Raw genomic sequence first — 8,046 nt, 5'->3', positions numbered from 1 at the left:
ATATCCCCTGAGGTAGACGGTGATCGGCCTCATCACGTCACTCCCTACGTTACTCCCGGAGTTGTAGGGTTCTTCTGCTTCAGATTTGACCACATGCAAGATCAAAACGCTTTTAGCTGGGACTAAGCACTCTTGCTTCCAGTGCAGCTCAATGGTGTTGTAACTTTTCTGCTCTAGGAAAAGGAGGAATGTTGCAGGCACTCAAAGATAAGCTAGAGTTTGTTGATGGCGTGATTTTAATAGCGTAATAGATGGATAACTTATACATTAATTACGGAGATCCAATACTTTAACCATAAATGCATACCCTGTAAGAAAGACATTTCCGATATCGTGACATTATCGAGAGGATCTTAGTCTTCCACAGCTTGCACCCTTAGGAGAATCTCTCAATGGTTTTAGGGTTTAATTTTCTCGCTGTGTGAGTGAGGAGACCAAGACATATATTTATAAGAAAATATGGCCGAAGAAGCTCACTCATCATATTTCTCCCATCTAGAGTCTTCACACCATATGTTTCCATATCCGACTTAATAATTGTATATATGGACCATGGTTCAAGCATCTCACCCAAAACCTATTGATAATGATCACAAACTATTGTGGGGCCCACTGAATCACTCAATATCAATAATCCAATGCTTAGATCTAAACCGATAATCATGTGTAGCCACCTAATGGAATCTTACATTCTCCCACTTAAGCTACACTAATCATGTGTGGTCCTGTTCTGATGTTCTCTCAAATGTGCACAGGTTTGTTCATTATCTCTCTCAGCTCACAAGGCTTTATCAACAAGCTTATAATATTTTTTGATGTCCACACAACAAAATTGGGTCCTAATATTCTGGCGAAGTCCCTCTTCGAATTTCTGAACTTTATATATATTCCTCATCTTCCACTCCTTCGAGGCATATCTAGACAATTCGATGAACTTTGCTTCATACTAAGCTACCATAGCCCCTTACTCTAGCTTCATGAACTCGACCATATTCTAACTACGATAGACCTCAGGTAAATATTCCTCATGAAACTTGGTCATGCATTCACTTTAAGTCCACACATACTCCATTGGGACCAATCACTTAGCCAATCTCTATCAAACATTTGATTTACCTTTGAGAATGAATGTCACTAATCTAACCATCTGGTTATCTAGATACCCCATAGCTTCAAGTATCTGATGGGGTTTTCCTCCTCAGGTCAGAGGAGATGAGGTGCAGTTCGGATGCCACAAACAGTGGAATCTCCGCGTTGCTCAACTAGTCCTACAGCCTGCTCGATCGGTCGAGTGAATAGTGCTCGACCAGTCCTGGGTCTCTCGACTCAAAGTCCAGCGAGTTCTGTGAACAGTGTTCGATTAGTTGAGGGTCGGCTCGACCAGTCGAGTGAACAGTGTTCGACCAATCATGCAGCCTGCACGACCAGTCCTGGTTACACAGATTTGAGTCTGATTTTGTACGGGATTCGAAATTTTGAGGCGGCTTTCATAAGGGTGCAAAAGAGAGTTTCCTAAACTATAAATAGGAGGTCCCTAGGGTTTTCTAGGGCATTCAAGAGGTAAGGCAAGAGGGTTTCCTAAAGCTTTGCAAGAGTTTGTTAAAGGGTTTAGGGCTATCAAAGGTGAGAGAGAGAGAGAGAGAGGAAGGTTGTGGAAGGGAGGTTATGCTCGTAGAAGTGATCTACAGTACACTTGACATCTCAGCGCTTTTACATTCTCGTGATCGGTGAGATATCTCTGATTTTTTTTTATTCTCTTATTATTTATCCACTCTTGCGTGAGTGAAGAAGGTTGTAATGTTTTACTTTATAGTGAATTGTTGATCTGGACGAGGTCCCCTGGTTTTTATCTTTTTGAGGGTTTTTCACGTAAAACTCTTGCGTGGTGTGATTTATGCTTTGATTTATTTCATTACTTTATTATTCCATAATTCTGGTTTGTTTTCGGGAGGCTAGATCTTAAGATTTTATGCAAGGCCCCCAACAAAATGGTATCAAAGCAAAGTTCATTAAACAGGTAGGATCGGTTTTGAATTATGGAAGGTGGCTCATCAAAGATGATCAACCTTAATGGTTCTAACTGGACCATATGGAAAGATGGAGGACTTAATTTATTGCAAGGACCTATATTCTCCAATTTTAGGCATATCAGCAAAATCTAAGGATATGTCTGATGATGATTGGAAGAAGATGGACCGAAAGGCGGTGAGGTTTATTAAACATTGGTTGGACGATTCCGTATTCCACCATGTGTCTATAGAGACCTCATCCGCTAACCTATGGCTGAAATTGGAAGGGCTGTATGAGAGAAAGACATCCGGTAATAAAATCTTCCTAATAAGATGACTTGTGAATATCAAATTCAAATATGGTGGTTCAATGGCCGAGCACATGAATGAGGTTAGCAATATAGTGAACTAGCTCTCCACTATGAAGATGGTCCTGGATGATGAATTGTAAGCTTTGTTATTGCTTAGTTCATTGCCTGATAGTTGAGAGACATTGGTGGTGTCTCTGAGTAACTCCGCGCCAGACGGAAAGATATCCATGGAACAGGTAACTAGTTGTCTCTTCAATGAAGAGACAAGGAGGAAGGGGTCTACTTAACAAGAGGCCCTTGTGACATAAGAACAGGGAAGAGGAAAGAACAGAAAAGGTGGGAAGGCCCGAGATAAATCAAGAGGCAATTTGAGTACTAGGAAGGATGTTAAATGCTGAAATTGTGGCAAGAAGGGCCACTACAAGCATAAATGTTGTGGTAAGAAGAACGATAAGAAAGGAAAAAGAAATGAGAATGAAGATTAATCAGATTCCACTGTGGTCGCTAAAGATGGCAATGTTGTAGTTAATCTTTCAGCAAATCACGACGTATGTCTCACGGCTACGAGTCAGGACACCAACTGGGTAATTGACTCAGGAGCTTCTTTTACTGTGACTCCACGCAAGGACTTCTTCATAAGTTACAAGTCAAGTGACTACGGGACCGTGAAGATGGGAAATTCTGGCGTATCAAAGATCGTAGGAATCAGTGATATTTGTGTAAAGATTAATGTGGGCTGTACCTTGGTTCTAAGGGATGTGAGGCATATCTTAAACCTTCGCCTCAACTTGATGTCGACGGGAAGGTTGGATGATGATGGCTATGAAAGCTAGTTTGCTGGTGGGCGCTGGAAGCTCATCAAGGGTTTGTTGATCGCAACCAGAGGAAAGAAGTGTTGCACCCTTTACAAGGCAAGTGTTAGTGTGTGCAAGGGTAAGTTGAACGCAGCAGAAGATTCAGCTATTGACATGTAGCATGGGCGTCTAGGCCACATGAGTGAAAAAGGGCTTCAGTTACTAGCGAGAAAGCGGCTCCTTTCAGACGTGATAGGTATACTTCTCAAAACCTGTCTTGATTGTTTATCAAAAAAATAGCATAGAGTTTCATTTATTAAATCTGCTTCTCATGTTAATAAAGTACATACATTAAATTTGGTTTATTCTTATGTTTGTGGTTCTATGAGGATAAAAACCTTGGGTGGAACATTATATTTTGTCACTTTTATAGATGATGCATCTAGGAGGGTTTGGGTTTATGCTTTGAAATCCAAGGACGAGGTCTTTGGTGTGTTTAAATTGTTTCATGCTATGGTTAAGAAAGAGACAGGTAGATCATTGAAGTGCATCTGCACTGACAATGCTGGTGAATACATTAGCAACTTTTATGAGTGTTGCAAGTCCCTAGGTATACGGCATAAACAGACGGTTCCCAAGACCCCCCAGCATAATGGTGTGGCTAAGCGAATGAATCGCACCATTGTAGAGAGAATCAGATGCATGTTGTCCCATGCGAAATTGCCTAAGACGTTATGGGGAGAAGCAATGCATACGGCAGGGTATCTGATAAACAGGTCTCCATCAGCCCCGTTGAATAGAGAAGTACCTGAGAAGGTGTGGACTGGACATTATCCATCGTACAGTCATCTCAGGGTGTTTGGATGCAGGGCATCCGTTCACGTATCAAATGACAAGAGGTCCAAACTCGATATAAAGATCAAGCAGTGTATTTTCTTGGGGTACTGTGATGAAAAGTTCAGTTATAAATTGTGAGATCCGACCGAGAAGAAGCTCGTCAGGAGTAGAGATGTGGTTTTCTTTAAAGATCAGTGTATAAAAGACATTGATAAGCCAGAGAAGAACTAGCCTAATCCATGTAAAGTAGAGGACATAGATCCAACTATTCCTCCCGTGGTGCCTGATAACAGGGGAGTAAAGTAAGATTTAGAGGACAGGGGAGTTCCTTTAGAAGATAGAGCAAGGGAGCAGCCCCCACTTGATCCACCTGTTGAGTCACAGGTGAGGAGGTCATCTAGGGACAGACAGTCGTCCAAGAGGTACTCGCCACATGAGTACATTACGTTCACTGATGGGGAGACTCAGAAGATTATTCTGAGGCCCTAGGCGACGAGCAGAAAGGGGAGTGGTTGAAAGCTATGCAAGAGGAGATGAGATCCTTGTATAAGAACTACACATATGATATGATGAAGTGGATACTGTGGTATCTAAGAGGCTCATATAGGTTGAACCTATGCTATGGTGATAATAAACTTGTGTTAGAGGGCTACACAGATGCAGATATGGCAGGCACCATAGACTCCATGAAGTCTACATCGGGGTTCATGTTCACATTTGTAGGGGGAGTGGTTTCTTGGCAGAGCAAGCTATGGAAGGTCGTAGCATTGTCGACGACAAAGGCCAAGTACCTTGCACTCATAGAGGCATGTAAAGAGATGCTTTGGATGTAGAGGTTCCTACATGAACTTAGCCTGAAGCAGGAGTAACACATGGTCTATTACAATAGTCAAAGTTTTATACACTTGAGCAAGAATCCAAGTCAGTACTCCAAGTCGAAGCACATAAAGATTCGGTATCACTGGATCAGGGATACTTTGGAACAGAAGGTGTTACAGCTTGAGAAGGTTCACACGAACAATAATGGGTAAGACATGTTGACCAAGGCTTTACTCAAGGGCAAGTTTGAGGTTTATAGAAACCTGACTGGCTTGAAGAAGGTGAATTTCTCCTAAGTCAGAAAGGGAGAGATTTGATGGAATTTTCCTCCTTAGGTCAGAGGAGATGAGGTGCGGTTCGGATGCCACAAACAGTGGAATCCCCGCGCTACTCGACCAGTCCTGCAACCTGATCAACTGGTCCAGTGAACAGTGCTCGACTAGTCATGGGTCTCTCGACTCGAAGTCTAGCGAGCTCTCTGAACAGTGCTTGACCAGTCGAGGGTCGGCTCGACCAGTCGAGTGAACAGTGCTTGACCAGTCCCGCAGCCTGTACGACTAGTCCTAGTTATGCAGATTTGAGTCTGATTTTGTGCGGGATTCGAAATTTTGAGGCAGCTTTCGCAAGGGTGCGAAAGAGAGTTTCCTAAACTATAAATAGGAGGTCTCTAGGGTTTTCTAGGGCATTTAAGAGGTAAAGCAAGATGGTTTCCTAAAGCTTTGCAAGGGTTTGCTAAAGGATTTAAGGCTATCAAAGGTGTGAGAGAGAGAAAAAAAAAAAGAGAGGAAGTTTGTGAAAGGGAGCTTATGCTCGTAGAAGTGATCTACTGTACACTCAACATCTCAGCGCTTCTAAGTCCTCATGATCGGTGAGATCTCTCTGGTTTTCTTTTATTCTCTTATTGTTTATCCACTCCTGCATGAGCGAAGAAGGTTATAATGTTCTACTTCATAGTAGATTGTTGATTTGGATGAGGTCCCGTAGTTTTTACCTCTTTGAGGGTTTTCCACATAAAAATCTCTCGTGTGGTGTGGTTTATGCTTTGATTTATTTCATTGATTTATTATTCCATAATTCTGGTTTGTTTTCGAGAGCCTAGATCCTAAGGTTTTGTGCAAGGCCCGCAACAGTATTTTTTCAACCTACGTAAACCAATCTTCTACTATCATCAGATCTAAAGCACCCTTGAACACCGATGTGGTTGTAATTTCATAAATTTCTTGAGTAAGTTTACTCCACTTGATTGCTCGTGTCTAACAAATGTCAGATTCTACTATGCTTGAGGTGCTTCATTCATGCTTGCCATCATATTCCATTGGGCTACGAATTGATCTTTTTGTTGCATCAACATAGCTACCATTTGAGTTACCAATCCGAATGCGGCATCCCATGGTTGTGAACTAGATCCAGCTACTAGGTTACACATGACTGTTGATGATAATGGGAGTTGTATGCTTGGTCCAACACTACCCAAATTAATTGTTGGAGGGGGAGGTGCAGGGCTTTGTTTCTTAGCCTCCACAACAAAATTCTCATCTTTCTCTCTAACTATCATTTCAAATTTTACTAGATATTAGGGTTTTTTGTTAGTTCACGGGGAACAATAACACTAGTTGATGGGACAGTATCGTGTAAGTTACATGTCTTCTTTGGGGCCATCACGTCTTACAAAAGGGACTAGAATTTGGTATAGATGGTTCTTGCTATCCATTTCTATTCAGCATAACAGTGTGGATTAAAAATTCAGATTTCATTTATCAAATTGTATGCACAATTCAAAGTGTTGGTAATACCTAAATGTGGTTTCTAAGTTCTATATCAATCATCACAATCAACGAGTGGCTCTTAAGTATAAAGTTTCTTATTCCAATGATCTACCAATTATGTAAGTACATATGGGGACATAATTCCTATGTGTCACTCTAGGTTTAATGAAAGTCTCTCTCTGATATCATTTTGTCACACCTTTCAATTTGGATACAAAGTATGCAGCATCATATCCGAGTTATAGTCCATGACCTGTACACCGAGTATACATATATTGACCCATCATACGGTTACTTGGAAGTATAGTTTAATGTATTCCAAGTTCTTACTAACATTTAACATTTAAACATCCACACAAGCCATATGTTATCACATTTTTTCCATTATCACAAACATCACATTCTCATTTCACGTCACTAATTTTGAAATTCAACTATGTCCACCCATTTGGAATTTTATTCATTCATAAATAACCAACATCGTTCAACAAAAATGTCTATTAACAACTTTCCAAAACAACATCTAACTACAAGTAAGTAACATAATGAAATTATAAAATTCATAATCATTAGTTATTGTTAAGTAATCCATTTAGTCAGTCCGTCATAGCAAGTTCATCTTCAGATAAGTGTGGCCATTGATCCCGTGGATCATTCGGGTGCTTGGTCTCACTCTCCAGCATCTGATGTATGTTTCCTATCTCGATCACTTCTGTACGATTGTCATTCGACAACGTCAGCTAGCTAGGTTAGTGAGTGACCCATCATGATTCATACCAAGCACAAATAAGATGGTACAAGCAACAACCAAATATATTTGTGTAGATATTAGCATGTATGCAAGGATGTCAAGAAATGCATGTCAAGTGGGATAATCATTTACTTACTTTGGTTGAATATCCTTCAACCTGCATCTACACTTAACAAGCTTCTATCATAGGTAGGCATGGGCAAGGCCCGCATCTACTCATTGGCTAGGCTTCCACTAAATGTGGGCATGCAGTAGCAATTCTACTAGGAAATAATCTAGGGAGATCATCCAGGAACCCAAGCATGAGGTGTGCATGCAGTCATCTGGAGCAAGTTTTTAGGAATCAACACATGAGTGCTATGAATGTATGTAATGCATGCTCAATACATTATGCATCGACATACACATCTCTCCACATGAGAGGAAACAATGAATTTATTATTATAATGATGTACATTTTCATATATAAAATTTTATAATTATAACACTTCATCATAATCATTATATATTAACAATTCAACGTAACAAGGTAATACCACCAATCATAACAATCAAACAATCCATCTTGTCCGTACAAATATGAGACATGTTGGGATTCATTCACCCGTTCTTGGCAGAGTTAAATTAGCCAAACAATCGTATGGTTTTGAATCTAGAATTCGGATCCCTATTAAAATAATTAAAACAATCATGAATTTAATTAGCTTGCCTTTGATCAATTCAAGATGAACCATTATTCTTAGTTAATTAATTAATAAT

The sequence above is a fragment of the Magnolia sinica genome, chromosome 17 (genome assembly GCF_029962835.1).
Source record: "Magnolia sinica isolate HGM2019 chromosome 17, MsV1, whole genome shotgun sequence".
NCBI classification, from domain to species: Eukaryota; Viridiplantae; Streptophyta; class Magnoliopsida; order Magnoliales; family Magnoliaceae; genus Magnolia; species Magnolia sinica.
Note: the sequence above shows the minus strand (reverse complement) of the source record.